Genomic DNA, 14,823 nt, shown 5'->3' with positions numbered 1-14,823 from the left:
ACCAAAAGACTCATCCCTATACAATTGACATCAATAAATATGACAAGGTTTATGCATTAATTCCCTCTGTCTTTAATTACTATGACAACCACTAAGAGTTATGGGCCTGAAAAGAGATTCTTACAGCTAATACCTGTCATTACAGTCACTGTATTTTGGCCTATTCATTGAATTTGTTGAATATAAATAAGAACAATGTCTGGCTGGCTCTCAGTTTCCTAAGTAACTATACTACAGTACACTCTGAATTTTGTCGTTATGTAAAATGTGTAAGCTGTGCTTTAAAGATGTTTCAGGATAGTTGCTTCTTTCTTGTTTTGATTGTGGTTGTTGCTATTAATGGTGAATAATTTATGCATTCTTTTTTTATTATTATACTTTAAGTTCTAGGGTACATGTGCACTACATGCAGGTTTGTTACCTATGTATACATGTGCCATGTTGGTGTGCTGCACCCATTAACTCATCATTTACAGTAGGTATATCTCCTAATGCTATCCCTCCCCCCTCCCACCTCCCCACAATAGAACCCGGTGTGTGATGTTCCACTTCCTGTGTCCAAGTGATGTCATTGTTCAATTTCCACCTATGAGTGAGAACATGTGGTGTTTGGTTTTCTGTTCTTGCGATAGTTTGCTGAGAATGATGATTTCCAGCTGCATCCATGTCCCTACAAAGGACACAAACTCATCCTTTTTTATGACTGCATAGTATTCCATGGTGTATATGTGCCACATTTTCTTAATCCAGTCTCTCACTGATGGATTGGGTTGATTCGAACATTTGGGTTGATTCCCAGTCTTTGCTATTGTGAATAGTGCTGCAATAAACATACGTGTGCATGTGTCTTTATAGCAGCATGATTTATAATCCTTTGGGTATATACCCAGTAATGGGAGGCTGGGTCAAATGGTATTTCTAGTACTAGATCCTTGAGGAACCTCCACACTGTATTCCACAATGGTTAAACCGGTTTACAGTCCCACCAACAGTGAAAAAAGTGTTCCTATTTCTCAACATCCTCTCCAGCACCTGTTGTTTCCTGAGTTTTTAACGATTGCCATTCTAACTGGTGTGAGATGGTATCTCATTGTGGTTTTAGTTTGCATTTCTCTGATGGCCACTGATGATGAGCATTTTTTCATGTGTCTTTTGGCTGTATGAATGTCTTCTTTTGAGAAGTGTCTGTTCATATCCTTTGCCCACTTTTTGATGGGATTGTTTGTTTTTTCTTGTAAATTAGTTTGAGTTATTTGTGGGTTCTGGATATTAGCATTTTGTCAGATAAGTAGATTGCAAAAATTTTCTCCCATTCTGTAGGTTGCCTGTTCACTCTGATGGTAGTTTATTTTGCTGCACAGAAGCTCTTTAGTTTAATTAGATCCCATTTGTCAATTTTGGCTTTTGTTGCCGTTGCTTTTGGTGTTTTAGACATGAAGTCCTTGCCCATGCCTATGTTCTGAATGGTATTACCTAGGTTTTCTTCTAGGGTTTTTATGGTTTTAGGTCTAACATTTAAGTCTCTAATCCATCTTGAATTCATTTTCATATAAGGAGTAAGGAAAGGATCCAGTTTCAGCTTTCTGCTTATGGCTTGTCAATTTTCCCAGCACCATTTATTAAATAGGGAATCCTTTCCTTATTGCTTGTTTTTGTCAGATTTGTCAAAGATCGGATGGCTGTAGATGTGTGGTATTATTTCTGAGGGCTCTGTTCTGTTCCATTGGTCTATATCTCTGTTTTGGTACCAGTCCCATGCTCTTCTAGTTACTGTAGGCTTGTAGTATAGTTTGAAGTCAGGTAGTGTGATGACTCTAGCTTTGTTCTTTTGGCTTAGAATTGTTTTGGCAATTCTGGGTCTTTTTTGGTTCCACATGAACTTTAAAGCAGTTTTTTCCAATTCTGTGAAGAAGGTCATTGGAGCTTAATGGGGATGACATTGAATCTATAAATTACCTTGGGCAGTATGGCCATTTTCATAATATTGATTCTTCCTATCCATGAGCATGATTGGATTCCTAGGTACTTTATTCTCTTTGAAGCAATTGTGAATGGGAGTTCATTCATGATTTGGCTCTCTGTTGGTCTGTTACTGGTGTATAAGAATGCTTGTGATTTTTGCACATTGATTTTGTATCCTGAGATTTTGCTGAAGTTGTTTTTCAGCTTAAGGAGATTTTGGGCTGAGACAATGGGGTTTTCTAAATATATAATCATGTCATCTGCAAACAGGGACAATTTGACTTCTTCTTTTCCTAACGGAATACTCTTTATTTCTTTCTCTTGCCTAATTGCCCTAGCCAGAACTTCCAACACTATGTTGAATAGGAGTGGTGAGAAAGGGCATCCTTGTCTTGTATCAGTTTTCAAAGGGAATGCTTCCAGTTTTTGCCCATTCAGTATGATATTGGCTGTGGGTTTGCCATAAATAGCTCTTATTATTTTGAGATATGTTCTATCAATACCAAATTTAATGAGCATTTTTAGCATGAAGGGCTGTTGAATTTTGTCAAAGGCCTTTTCTGCATCTATTGAGATAATCATGTGGTTTTTGTCTTTGGTTCTGTTTATATGCTGGATTACGTTTATTGATTTGCAAATGTTGAACCAGCCTTGCATCCCAGGGATGAAGCCCACTCGATCGTGGTGGATAAGCTTTTTGATGTGCTGCTGGATTCGGTTTGCCAGTATTTTATTGAGGATTTTTGCATCGATGCTCATCAGGGATATTGGTCTAAAATTCTCTTTTTTTGTTGTGTCTCTGCCAGGCTTTGGTATCAGGATGATGTTGGCCTCATAAAATGAGTTAGGGAGGATTCCCTCTTTTCCTATTGATTGCAGTAGTTTCCGATGTAATGGTACCAGCTCCTCCTTGTACCTCTGGTAGAATTCAGCTGTGAATCTTTCTGGTCCTGGACTTTTTTTGGTTGGTAGGCTATTAATTATTGCCTCAATTTCAGAGCCTGCTATTAGTCTATTCAGGGATTCAACTTCTTCCTGGTTTAGTCTTGGGAGAGTGTAAGTGTCCAGGAAATTATCCATTTCTTCTAGGTTTTCTAGTTTATTTGCATAGTGGTGTTTATAGTATTCTCTGATGGTAGTTTGTATTTCTGTGGGGTCGGTGGTGATATCCCCTTTAGCATTTTTTATTGCATCTATTTGATTCTTCTTTCTTTTCTTCTTTATTATTCTTGCTAGTGGTCTATCAATTTTGTTGATCTTTTCAAAAAACCAGCTCCTGGATTCATTGATTTTTTGGAGGGCTTTTTGTGTCTCTATCTCCTCAGTTATGCTCTGATCTTAGTTATTTCTTGCCTTCTGCTAGCTTTTGAATGTGTTTGTTCTTGCTTCTCTGGTTCTTTTAATTGTGATGTTAGGGTGTCAATTGTAGATCTTTCCAGCTTTCTCTTGTGGGCATGTAGTGCTATTAATTTCCCTCTACACACTGCTTTAAATGTGTACCAGAGATTCTGGTATGTTGTATCTTTGTTCTCATTGGTTTCAAAGAACATCTTTATTTCTGCCTTCATTACGTTATGTACCCAGTAGTCATTCAGGAGCAGGTTGTTCAGTTTCCATGTGTTGAGCGATTTTGACTGGGTTTCTTTGCCCTGCATTCTAGTTTGATTGCACTGTGGTCTGAGAGACAGTTTGTTATAATTTCTATTCTTTTACATTTGCTGAGGAGTTCTTTACTTCCAACTATGTGGTAAAATTTGGAATAAGTGCGATGTGGTGCTGAGAAGAATGTATATTCTGTTGATTTGGGGTGGAGAGTTCTGTAGATGTCTATTAGGTCCGCTTGGTGCAGAGCTGAGTACAATTCCTGGATATCCTTGTTAACTTTCCATCTCGTCGATCTGTCTAATGTTGACAGTGTGGTGTTAAAGTCTCCCATTATTATTGTTTGGGAGTCTGAGTCTCTTTGTAAGTCTCTAAGGACTTGCTTTATGAACGTGGGTGCTCCTCTATTGGGTGTATATATATTTAGGATAGTTAGCTCTTCCTGATGAATTGATCCCTTTACCATTATGTAATGGCCTTCTTTGTCTCTTTTGATCTTTGATGGTTTAAAGTCTGTTTTATCGGAGACTAGGATTGCAACCACTGTTTTTTGTTTGTTTGTTTGTTTTCCATTTGCTTGGTAGATCTTCTGCCATCCCTTTATTTTGAGCCTATGTGTCTCTGCATGTGAGATGGGTCTCCTGAATACAGCACAGTGATGGGTCTTGACTCTTTATCCAATTTACCAGTCCGTGTCTTTTAATTGGACCATTTAGTCCATTTACCTTTTAGGTTAATATTGTTATATGTGAACTTGATCTTATCATTATGATATTAGCTGGTTATTTTCCTCACTAGTTGATGCAGTTTCTTCCTAGCATCGATGGACTTTACACTTTGACATGTTTTTGCAATTGCTGGTACCGGTTGTTCCTTTCCATGTTTAGTGCTTCCTTCAGTATCTCTTATAGGGCATGCCTGGGGGTGACAAAATCTCTTAGCATTTGCTTGTCTGTAAAGGATTTTATTTCTCCTTCACTTATGAGACTTAGTTTGTCTGGATATGAAATTCTGGGTTGAAAATTCTTTTCTTTAAGAATGTTGAATATTGGCCCTCACTCTCTTCTGGCTTGGAGAGTTTCTGCCGAGAGATCTGCTGTTAGTCTGTTGGGCTTCCCTCTGTGGGTAACTCGACTTTTCTCTCTGGCTGCCCTTAACATTTTTTCCTTCATTTCATCTTTGGTGAATCTGACAATTATGTGTCTTGGGGTTGCTCTTCTCAAGGAGTATCTTTGTGGCATTCTCTTTATTTCCTGAATTTGAATGTTGGCCTGCCCTACTAGGTTGGGGAAGTTCTCCTGGATGATATCTTGCAGAGTGTTTTCCAAATTGGTTCCAATTTCCCCGTCACTTTCAGGCACACCAATCAGTCGTAGATTTGGTCTTTTCACATAATCCCATATTTCTTGGAGGCTTTGTTCATTTCTTTTTCTTCTTTTTTCTTTAGATTTCTCTTCTCGCTTCATTTCATTCATTTGATCCTCAATCACTGATACTCTTTCTTCTGGTTGATCGAGTTGGTTACTGAAGCTTGTGCATTCGTCACATAGTTCTCGTGTTATGGTTTTCATCTTTATCAGTTCTTTTAAGGTCTTCTCTGTATTGATTATTCTAGTTATCCATGCATCATTCATCCATTCTTTTTTCAAGGTTTTCAGTTTCTTCACGCTGGTTACTTAGTTCCTCCTTTAGCTCTGAGAAGTTTGATCGACTGAAGCCTTCTTCTCTCAACTCGTCAAAGTCATTCTCCATCCAGCTTTTTTCCATTGCTGGTGATGGGCTGCATTCCTTTGCAGGGATAGATGTTCTTTGATTTTTTGAATTTCCAGCTTTTCTGCACTGCTTTTTCCCCATCTTTGTGGTTTTATCTGCTTTTGATCGTTGATGATGGTGACTTACTGATGGGGTTTTGGTGTGCATGTCCTTTCTGTTTGTTAGTTTTCCTTCTAACCATCAGGACCCTTAGCTGCAGGTCGGTTGGAGTTTGCTTGAGGTCCACTCTAGACCCTGTTTGCCTGGGTATCAGCAGTGGAGGCTGCAGAAGATAGAATATTGCTGAACAGTGAGTGTTGCTGCCTGATTCTTGCTCTGGAAGCTTCATCTCAGGGTGTACACAGCCGTGTGGGATGTGAGGTGTCAGTCTGCACCTAGTGGAGGATGTCTCCCAGTTAGGCTACTCAGGGATCAAGGACCCACTTGAGCAGGCAGTCTGTCCATTCTCAGATCTCAACCTCCGGGCTGGGAGAACCACTACTCTCATCAAAGCTGTCAGACAGGGACATTTACATCTGCAGAGGTTCCTGCTGTTTTTGTGTAGCTATGCCCTGTCCCCAGAGGTGGAGTCTACAGAGGCAGGCAGGCCTCCTTGAGCTGTGGTAGGCTCCGCCCAGTTTGGGCTTCCCAGTGGCTTTATGTACTTAAGCCTCGGCAATGGTAGGTTCTCCTCCCCCAGTCTCACTGCCTCCTTGCAGTTAGATCTCAGACTGTTGTGCTAGCAATGAGGGAGGTTCCATGTGCATGGGACCCTCTGGGTCAGGTATGGGATATAATCTCCTGGTGTGCCATTTGCTAAGACCCTTGGTAAAGCGCAGTATTATGGTGGGAGTTACCCGATTTTCCAGGTGTTGTGTATCTCAATTTCCTTTGGCTAGGAAAAGGAATTCCCTTCCCACTTGTGCTTCCCAGGTGAGGTGATGCCTCGCCCTGCTTCTGCTTTCGCTGGTCAGGCTGCACCGGGGGACCAGCACCGACTGTCCAATATGCCTCAGTGAGACGAACCTGGTACCTCAGTTGAAAATGCAGAAATCACCCGTCTTCTGTGTCACTAATGCTGGGAGCGGGAGGCTGGAGCTGTTGCTATTCGGCCATCTTGGGCGCCACCTAGCTGCATTCATTTATTCATAGGAAAATAGTGGTATTAAGGGGTGGGTGCAGAATAAAGACAATTGTTACAGTATAAGTTGTTCTTTCCCTCTTTAGTCTATGTTCCCAGTTCATTCTTTTTTTGCCAGTGAATTCAATGAAGTGTTGATAAAATCAAGACCTGTGTGAATTTCTTCCAAGTTGTTTGCAGTACCACCTTTCTGAATCTTTTCTATTAGCCAGGACCTGCTACTCTTCTTGCATCTACTCCAGCGTGCCATTTGGAGGTTCTAGCTCATCGTTCTGAGGTCACTCTATCTCTTCTGGATCATTCTTCCCCTTGGTTGGTGGTAGTTTCCTGGCTAGGCTCTCACTGGACTTTTGTGGGTTTGTCTCACTTGGGGAGCAACAAGAAAGTTACTATTCTAATCACATTTTGGGCTTCAGCATTTGTGAATTTGGGTTAATAGAAGAACAACTATGAGAAGGAAGAGAAGGCCCCAAAAGCAACACAAACAGCCTAGGACCAGAATGGGAATAAGCATACACTGAAAACTTAATATTTTTATTTTTTATTGGTGTGATAGCTTATAAGCTGATTGTATGTGGCCTCAAATGGAATTTAGTATCACCTTTTGTTTCCTTAGCTTAGCATGCCCCCTTTGGAATCCAATGAAAATGGCAAAAACAAAACAAAATAAAACAAAACCAACCAACCAACCAACAACAGCAACAACAACAACAAACAGAGTAACAGTACTTGGCCTGAAAATTTGTCTAACAGCAGATTACTTTACCAAGCCACTGCTGTCATCCATTTCTCTATTTCAACCAAATTAGATTTTTCACTCTCCTCTAGGCATCTCTTGGGTTTTTCCATCTCTGTGTTCCCTGATCCCTCTTCTCAGCCTACTTTTTTATTTTTATTTTTTTAGCTTTATTTATTTATTTATTTTTGAGACAGAGTCTCGCTCTGTCACCCAGGCTGGAGTGCTGTAGTGCGATCTCGGCTCACTGCAAGCTACACCTCCCAGGTTCACGCCATTCTGCTGCCTCAGCCTCCCGAGTAGCTCCTCAGCTTATTTTAAACCCAACACCTTTTACCGTAGGTCAAATCTAATCTAGAGATGTTTCCCTATTTTCATTACTCTTGCTGATGACTTTTTCTTTTGTGCTCCAATAACACCACTGACTGTGCCACACTGATCATACTTAGCATAACTGGCTTAGAATCTAAATTTGGAAGGACTCTTAAAAATTAGCTCTATATAACAAAAGGTTAAAGATGGAGATTTAATTTAAAAAAGGGAGGTGTGGGGAGTTCCTTAGAACATCTGACTTGATACTGTATTGGCAAGATTGAGAAAATGCTGCTTGTTGATATATATTATAATATAGTATTTAAAGTATATAATAACAAGCAGCATTATATCATGATATATTATATATAATAAATAGTATATATAATTATGTATTTGTTGATGTTAGGAATGTGTTGATATTATCCTCTTTAAGCAGCAGGACCTGATGGAGATAGGGAGAGCCCCTACCCTCCCAAAGCATTCCTTGATGTGGCAATCATCAAATCCCCTTATTTCAGGGAAGGAAGCAAAGCCAAAACATTGCCAGAATGGCATAATTAGTGATCCCACAGTAAGTTGTATTAGAATAGGTAATCAGATGCAGATACCCTGATTCACATGATTTCCATTCCTGTTCTCTTTCCACTACTTTATGTTGCCTTTTGGGTCATTTAATTTATGCATATGTTATTTTAATTTTATTACAAAAACTGAGGCTCTTAGGGGCAAGGACTAAATCATATTCATCTCTGTTTCTCACAACATAGCTTAGCACAGGACTTAGCATCAGGAAAACAATGTATAAATAATTATTGATTGGTAGATTTATTTTATAGGCCTTTAACTAGTTTATATATTTTCTTGATAATTATTCAACTTCTATTAAATTAAATCATAATAATGCCTCAGGCAGCAAAATTAAGTGATCTCCAATATATCTATACCAACATTCTAAAGCAGGGTGTGGCAATCACTCTCTGTGAAACCTTGGGCAAGTCACAGTCCCTCTCTCGGGCTTGGTTTCCTTATTTTTAAAACCATGGAGGTGTAATACATGATTTCTAAGCTCTTTTTAATTCTAACATTCCAATGAGGCTAATTTATAGAGTTTTATTTATTTACTTTTAAATATAATTAGCACAAGAATATTTTACAGGAGCAAGATATGGAACAATAATTACAATGTTAACAAGATGCAATCCCCAGAGTTCAAACTAGATCTGCTATCTTTCTTTCTCTTCCTTCCTTCCTTCCTTCCTTCCTTCCTTCCTTCCTTCCTTCCTTCCTTCCTTCCTTCCTTCCTTTTGTTTTTAAGCTTGATTCATGCCAGCTCTCTGTTTTTGGCCACCAAGTTCAATTTTGAATATTAGTCAAACATCAAATGTATAAAGTGAGTCAAATCAAGATAAAATATGAAGACAAAATGAGATTAACCAAACCTCACTCTGTCAAACAAATTGATTTCCCTTTTTCACTGTTAACTTTATGTTCCAACAATGAGGAATTATTTATTTCTATATTTTCCTACCAATGCAGTCCCGAATAAGGCTCTAGGCATTAGAGTTGGGCATCCTCGGTTTTAAATGTCAGCCGCACCATTAACTATTTGACTTTGGGTGAATTACTTGATCTTTCCAATTTTTTGTTTCCCCACTGGGAATTGAAGCTAAAAATTCTTACTTTGCAAGATTTTCATGAGAATGAAGAGAAAATACACATGAAAACTCTTAGTACAATATATGGAACTTAGGTGTACAAGACATCTTGATGTCAATCTATGCCATGTGTAATTGGTATTAGTAAGGAACAGGTTTTGTTTTTATATTTCACTTTTTTTTTTTTTTTTTTGAGACAGTGTCTCACTCTGTTACCCAGGCTGGAGTGCAGTGCTGTGATCTTGGCTCGCTGCAGCATTTGCCTCCAGGTTTCAAGCAAATCTCCTAATTGAGCCTCTTGAGTAGCTGGGATTACAGGCACCCACCACCACAGTCAGCTAATTTTTGTATTTTTAGTAGAGACGGTGTTTCACCATGTTGGTCAGACTGGTGTCGACCTCCTGCCCTGAAATGATTCATCTGCCTAGGCCTCCCAAACTGTTGGGATTATAGGCATGAGCCACCATGCCAGGCCTATATTGCACTCTTTTTATGTGCTTCTAATACTTCATTTCATTTATCTGTAGTTACTTTTGCAGTTTGGATAAGAGAATGGTGAAAGAACATGAAATAACCTCCTCCCCTTGATATCCTTATCTCCATTCAGCCTACCAATTCAGTCTGAAAAGCTACATGAGAAAAAGATGTTAGGAGGGATGTTTAGCTGTGGCTCAAAATGAAATAGAAACATGAGAGCAAACTATAAGCATTTAAAATAATTTGTATGACCTGGCTCCCAGCACATGCAGGCTCTTCATCCCTATGCATACAAACTGAATTATCAATATCTAATAATAGATGCTGATTCATGGACACATTTCATCTTAGTCATATATAAATAAGCCCTGGGTGAGACAACTATTTCCATGAGAATTGGAACTTTCTCTCATCTAAATTTCTGAACTTTCTACCATTTGTGTTCCTGATCATTTCTTGATTTGACTCAGTTTATAAATGTGATATTTAACACTCAAATTGAACTTAGTGACCAAAGACAGAGACTTGGCATGAATCAGTTTTAAAAATAAGAAAGAGAGAGGGTGAGAGAGAGAGAGAGATGAAAGAAGAAAAAGAAGAGGGGGAAAGGAAGGGAAGAAGAAAGGAAAGTCACAAAGTCACTTGAAAAAGTAAGTCATAAAGCTGTAGAAAGAAACCAATTAACCAGAACTTCCCACACAGTAACTTTAAGCCCAAGCTCAAAGTTGCCCTGAACCAGCAAAATGGTAGTAATTATTTTAATGAGAACTCAGATTGTTTTCAGCGTTCCAGGACTGGGTTCTGCCCTGTTTCTGTTTCCTCTCTGGCCCTGAATCCATTGCTAATAGACATGCTGACAACTGGATTTGCTGATAATTATGAAACAAAGTGCTGCTACTGTAGAGAAAAGAGAACTAGTCTGGGAGCTAAAAGACCCAAGATTTAGTCTACACTCTTGCGCTCATTTCCTGGAATGTGACACAAATTATTAGTCCTTTCTGGACCTCCATTTCCTTTTCTGCCAAATAAGGGACGTTCTAATTCTGCCATGCAGTGGCTGAAAAACAGAATATCAGACTTTTTTTAGCAAACTCCAGGCACTCTGATGCAAGTGTGTGTGGGGGGTGGAAACAGTAAGGTACGGAAGTCTTGGGGTAGAGGAGTGAGGGCTACAGAATGTTCAGATTTCAAAGAAGCAAAGATTAAAGAGTGATCTGTTTTAAACCTGCTAACACTGCGGCCAGGCCCTTTTATTCATCCTTTGCTTATCTGGATCCATGTAGACCATAAGAAACAGTACCCTGGCTGGGGGAGAGCTAAGGAGGAAAGAACAGGGAACAGAACAAAGTTTATTCAAACCAAGAAGTAAGAAACGTCTGCCCTCTCCCTCTTCTCTTGCCAGAAAGTTCTATTGAAACTGGCTTCAGAACACTAATAAAAAAGTAGGTTGCAAATCAATATGCACATTACAATTTCATTTTTTGTATAATAGGAAGAAAACACCTCAGAATAATAATAGTGGATACCTCAGAGCAAAAATAATTTGTGTGCTTTTATAAAGTTTCCATTTTTTTTCACAATAACCCCCTTATGAACTCCTCACTCCACTCTTGATCCCCAAATCCCATTCATCATAGAGATCCTAGAATATCTTTTTCTAAAAGTATATATCAGGTCATCTGAATCTCTTGCTTAGAAGCCACCAGTTGATTCCTATCACACTCATAACTACAAACCAAACTTTACTGCAGTCAAGACTCTCCATGATTATTTGTCATAAGACTACCTCTAGAAACTTATTCCCTATCACCCTTTCTTCCTGGCCCAGTCTACTTCAGCTATTCTTTAAATTCCTGAAGCCCACTCCCACCTCAAAGACCTTCTACTTACTCTTCTGCTTCCTGGTATGTTCTTCCTGCAAGTTTTCACATGATTAATTTATTATTATTCTCATTCTCAATTTCAAAGTGATACAAGCAAAGACGCTTTCCTTGATTCCCTTGTTTACATGAGTCCCTCACAGAAACCTGTACTCTTCCTGCATACCATTTGAATAATATGTCATTGCAATCAAACATACTTTTTTCTTTTTGCTATTTCACACTGATCTGCAAGCTTCTTGAGGATAGGGACCATGTCCCTCTTGCTCACCACTTAGCACTGGGGAGTGTTTAACACCATTCATGAAACATATTAGGTGCTCAAGGTTAGCTGAATGAATGATTCTGTCAGTCAACATATATTACATTTGAAAGAAAGAAGAAAAGACAGAGGGCACATTTACTTGATAATTCCACCTCTATAGTACATCCTTGGTGGTATGTGTCCCCAGTACAAATGACCATTTCCAAAAAGAAACTGGTTCTAGAAAACACACTTTATTCCTTAACAGTGTGAGTGTTAGATTTTTGTGCATACCCAGTGTCTAGGTCCTCTGAAAACTTGCTGATGAATTCATAAATACTAAATACCTATTTTGCCTCATAGGTCAGCTCCTTACCCAGGAATAATGTTCTAAGCTTTCATTAGAAAGCAGAAACTTCCTTCGGTTTCTAACAAAGTGCATAAATTAGCTAGGAAGGACTTAGTTAAGAACACTGTGGTCTAGCCTCATCTATTATTTTCTGTTATGATAAATGGCAAAGAGGTTGCAATGCCAGTAAGTTGGTTTCAGAAGAACTACGACATCATACTATTTACTTACATTTTACACTCAAAGTCACACTTGAAAGAAAATTATTTGAATTCGATAATAAAGATCATGGAATCAACTTCAATGCCTATAAATGATAGGCTGGATAAAGAAAATGTGGTACACATACACCATGGAATACTATGCACCCATAAAAAGAATGAGATCATGTCCTTTGCAGGGACCTGGATGGAGCTGGAGTCCATTATCCTTAGTACACTAATGCAGGAACAGAAAACCAAATACGACATGTTCTCACTCACAAGTGAGAGCTAAATGATGACAAGACATGGACACATAGAGGGGAACAACACACAATAGGGCCTGTCAGGAAAAAAATAACTAATGAGTACTAGGCTTAATACCTGGGTGACAAAATAATCTGTACAACAAACCCATGACACGAGTTTACCTATTTAACTAACCTGCACATGTACCCCTGAACTTAAAATAAATGCTTAAAAATGTCTATTATGAAAGCATCTGTCTGATGGACAATGTAACCATTAATATTTACACAATTAAGGGAAGGGAAATGTATATTTGAGAGGTCTGGAGCCAACAAGAGTAAGAATCACAATCAACTGTCACTATGGAAAACATGGATATTATGACCCATAAAAGCTACAGCTTAATCTGATTCCTGCAAATGACACTTGCCTCTATTAAGGACAAAGCGACATACAAATGACCAACAAGCATATGAAAAAGTGCACAACATCACTAATCATCAGAGAAATGCCAATTAAAACCATAATGAGATATCCTCTTACATGGATCAGAAGGGCTATCATTAAAAAGACAAAAAGAAAACCAAATATTGGCAAAGATGTGGAGAAAAAGGGAACTCTCATACACTGCTGGTAGGAATGTAAATTAGTACAACATTCATGAAAACAGTATCAAGTTTTCTCAAGGAATTAACAATAGAAATTCCATTTAATACAGCAATCCCTCTACTGAGTATCCACCAAAAAGAAAAGAAATGCTAAAATGACATCTGCACTCATATTTATCACAGCACTATTAACAATAGCAAAGACATAGGACCAACAGATGATTGGATAAAAGGTGGTACACACACACACACACACACACACACACACAAGAATACTATTCAGCCTTAAAAAAGAATTGTATCACGTTTTTTCTTCAAAAACATGGATGAAAATGGAGGCCATGATCTTAAGTGAAACAACTCAGATACAGAAAAATACTACATGTTTTCACTTATAAGTGGAAGCTACACAATGTGTACACATGGACATAGAGTGTGGAATAATAGTAAACGGAGACTCAGAAGGGTGGGACAGAGATGGATGGTGAGAAATTACTTAATGGATTCAATGTACATTATCTGGCTGTTGGATACCCTAAAAGACGAGACTTCACCACTGTGCAATCTATTTATGAAACAAAATCACACTTGTACCCTATAAATGTATATAAAAACTTTTCTTAAAAAAGAACAGAAGCAATTCCTTTTTTTGGAGGCTTTCCAAACAAGAAACGCTTTTCCGAAAAGGAAAGGCAGGGTTTGTCAGCAAAAATACTCTAGTAGGTAATGTTTTTCTTTCACAACACTCTCCTCTGTTCTTGTAATTGAGGGACTTCCATTTTTAATACAGGTCAGCACTCTCAGAGTTATAGAGAGGTTGTTATTTGAGGAATGGATCATAGGGCAGGGTAGATGGGGAGGGTTGCTGGGAAACTGTCTCTCATGTTCCTAAGATCCTGTTATTAATCTAAATTAATTTATTACTTAATGTGGTGAAAAACACTCTGGTAGTTATGTTTAAAGTTTAATCTTGCTCTATACTCACAATAGATTTCAAGATAAAGAACTGGAGTTCAGGGACAGTAAGTGACATGCCTATTGTCACACAGAAAATAATTGGTAAAGCTAGAGTATAAAATTAAGCTTGCTAACTTTATAAAGATCCTGTGGTACCATGAAAATTACTCTGCTAAAGGGGCTTCCAGTGGCCCTAAAACAAGCAGACATTGAGAGCCCCATTTGAGTATTACTCTGGTGCACTGCTGTCCTTAAATAAAGAATGAATATAGACACTTGTTGTACATAGGAAGTAAAAGAGGTAAGTATGGACCCTTCTCTATCTGTCTTCGGAAAAAAAAAATAGATATGCTGATTTTTAAATATCAATGTGTATAACAAATTAGTCCCTTGGACAATACTGATTATAGCATTTCTTTTACATTTTATAATGGTTAATTCTCTGTGTCCACTTGACCGGGCCAAGCATTGCCCAGATTCAACATTATTTTGAGGTGTGTCTGTGAGGGTGTTTCTGAGTGGCATTAGCATTTGAACCAATGGACTCAGCAAAGTAGATTGCTCTCCCCAATATATATATTAGTGGGGAACATCCAATCCATTGATGACCTGAATAGTATAAAAGACGAAGGAAGGAGGAATTAACCCCTTTTGCTTCCTGTCTGCCTGCTTGAAGTGTAACATTCTTCTCTTGCT

This window comes from Chlorocebus sabaeus, chromosome X (genome assembly GCF_047675955.1).
Source record: "Chlorocebus sabaeus isolate Y175 chromosome X, mChlSab1.0.hap1, whole genome shotgun sequence".
NCBI lineage: Eukaryota > Metazoa > Chordata > Mammalia > Primates > Cercopithecidae > Chlorocebus > Chlorocebus sabaeus.
Note: the sequence above shows the minus strand (reverse complement) of the source record.